Genomic DNA, 2,500 nt, shown 5'->3' with positions numbered 1-2,500 from the left:
CTTAAAATGGGCGGATTATCGAGTGTTTAATCGCCCGAGTGTCGAACTTAAAATGGGCGGATTATCGAGTGTTTAATCGCCCGAGTGTCGAATGTCACGGCCAACATGTTCACAATTCGACAAAGCGTTCGAAAGTTCGACTATTAGCGTTCAAAAGTTCGACTGTTAGCGTTCAAAAGTTCGACAAAGTGTTCGCATGTTCGACAAAGTGTTCAAAATTCGACAAAGTGTTCGAAATTCGACAAAGTGTTCAAAATTCGACAAAGTGTTCAAAATTCGACAAAGTGTTCAAAATTCGACAAAGTGTTCAAAATCCGACCTCCGAGAGCTCTTTGGCATGCACACGAGTTCCAAATTGCCGCCCACCGTCTTTGGAACCGTTCCTCGGGCCTGTCTCAAAGTGGTCCCGAGCCGCCATTTTGTTCTAAAAAACGTGTTCCCGAAAATCTCCGGGTACCCCGCCAACCCCCCCGGCCGAAAATGACGAGTTGCACTTTGGGGGCGAATTTGAAATTTCAGTCCGACGATGAGGCACCGAAAGCCCGCAAACGGTACTCGGATCGTCCCCCTTGCCGACTTCCGTGATTTTTCAAAGTTAAAGTTTTCGGGCTGCGGACACTTTATTGCAACGGGGCAAGGCGCCGGGGCGAATTCCCACCCCTCCAGCGGGGCCCTGGAACTCCAACCCGGCGTGGATTTTCGGATTTTTCCCCTTCCCCACCGACTTTCCTCCGCTGACACTTAGAATTTTTTTTGACACTTAGAATTTTTTTTGACACTTAGAATTTTTTTGACACTTAGAATTTTTTTTGACACTTAGAATTTTTTTTGACACTTAGAATTTTTTTTGACACTTAGAATTTTTTTGACACTTAGAATTTTTTTGACACTTAGAATTTTTTTGACACTTAGAATTTTTTTTGACACTTAGAATTTTTTTGACACTTAGAATTTTTTTTGACACTTAGAATTTTTTTGACACTTAGAATTTTTTTTGACACTTAGAATTTTTTTTGACACTTAGAATTTTTTTTGACACTTAGAATTTTTTTGACACTTAGAATTTTTTTTGACACTTAGAATTTTTTTCTAAGTTTTTCCTTCTGGTTACTGACTTCCCTCGTCGGGCACGGGGATTTTCGACTTCCTCCTCCCGACCGAGGGGCCTCATTTTCGGGCATTTTCCTCAGATTTCCAAGCATTTTTAGACACTTTTCCCGACTTTTCCTGCTTACTGATTTCACACTTTTGGCCATTTTTATGCATTTTCCCGACTTTTCCTGCTTACTGATTTCACACTTTTGGCCATTTTTATGCATTTTCCCGACTTTTCCTGCTTACTGATTTCACACTTTTGGCCATTTTTAAGCATTTTCCTGGTTACTGATTTCACGCTTTTGGACATTTTCGGAGGTTCTGACGGCTTTTTCGCCTTACTGCTTCGGACATTTCGGGCACTTGGCTGACTTTTCCCGCTTACTCCTTCCGGGCTTTTACTCATTTTCGGAGGTTCTGACGGCTTTTTCGCCTTACTGCTTCGGACATTTCGGGCACTTGGCTGACTTTTCCCGCTTACTCCTTCCGGGCTTTTACTCATTTTCGGAGGTTCTGACGGCTTTTTCGCCTTACTGCTTCGGACATTTCGGGCACTTGGCTGACTTTTCCCGCTTACTCCTTCCGGGCTTTTACTCATTTTCGGAGGTTCTGACGGCTTTTTCGCCTTACTGCTTCGGACATTTCGGGCACTTGGCTGACTTTTCCCGCTTACTCCTTCCGGGCTTTTACTCATTTTCGGAGGTTCTGACGGCTTTTTCGCCTTACTGCTTCGGACATTTCGGGCACTTGGCTGACTTTTCCCGCTTACTCCTTCCGGGCTTTTACTCATTTTCGGAGGTTCCGACGGCTTTTTCGCCTTACTGCTTCGGACATTTCGGGCACTTTGCTGACTTCTCCACCTTACTCCTTCCGGGCTTTTACTCATTTTCGGAGGTTCCGACGGCTTTTTCGCCTTACTGCTTCGGGCACTTTGCTGACCTTTTCCCGCTTACCCCTTTCAAGGTTTTGGACGTCTCCGGTCGGGTCCGCGCCCCTCGCCCGGGCCGGAACGCCTCCCCGCCGGCCGAGTTCCTCGGGGTCGCCCCCTCGCCCGGGAAAAACCGCTCCCCGCCGTCCCACAGCACTCCGACTCGGCCAGGCAGCCTCACGGGCACAGCGACTCCTGCCCACCTCGGGAACCGACGCCCCGCTCGGGCTCAGGCTCCGAAAAACCACCACAGCGGGGCAGCTACCCTCAATGCAGCCGAAATTCAAATTCCTCCCCTTCGAGAGGCGCGCCTCACCCGGCCACGGCCTCGGAACTGCTCCCCTTCCTCGGGATCGGCCCCTCGCCCGGGAAAACCCGCTCCCCGCCGTCCCACAGCACTCCGACTCGGCCAGGCAGCCTCACGGGCACAGCGACTCCTGCCCACCTCGGGAACCGACGCCCCGCTCGGGCTCAGGC

Source organism: Stegostoma tigrinum, unplaced genomic scaffold (genome assembly GCF_030684315.1).
Source record: "Stegostoma tigrinum isolate sSteTig4 unplaced genomic scaffold, sSteTig4.hap1 scaffold_312, whole genome shotgun sequence".
Classification (NCBI taxonomy): Eukaryota; Metazoa; Chordata; class Chondrichthyes; order Orectolobiformes; family Stegostomatidae; genus Stegostoma; species Stegostoma tigrinum.
This window is presented reverse-complemented; position numbering follows the sequence as displayed.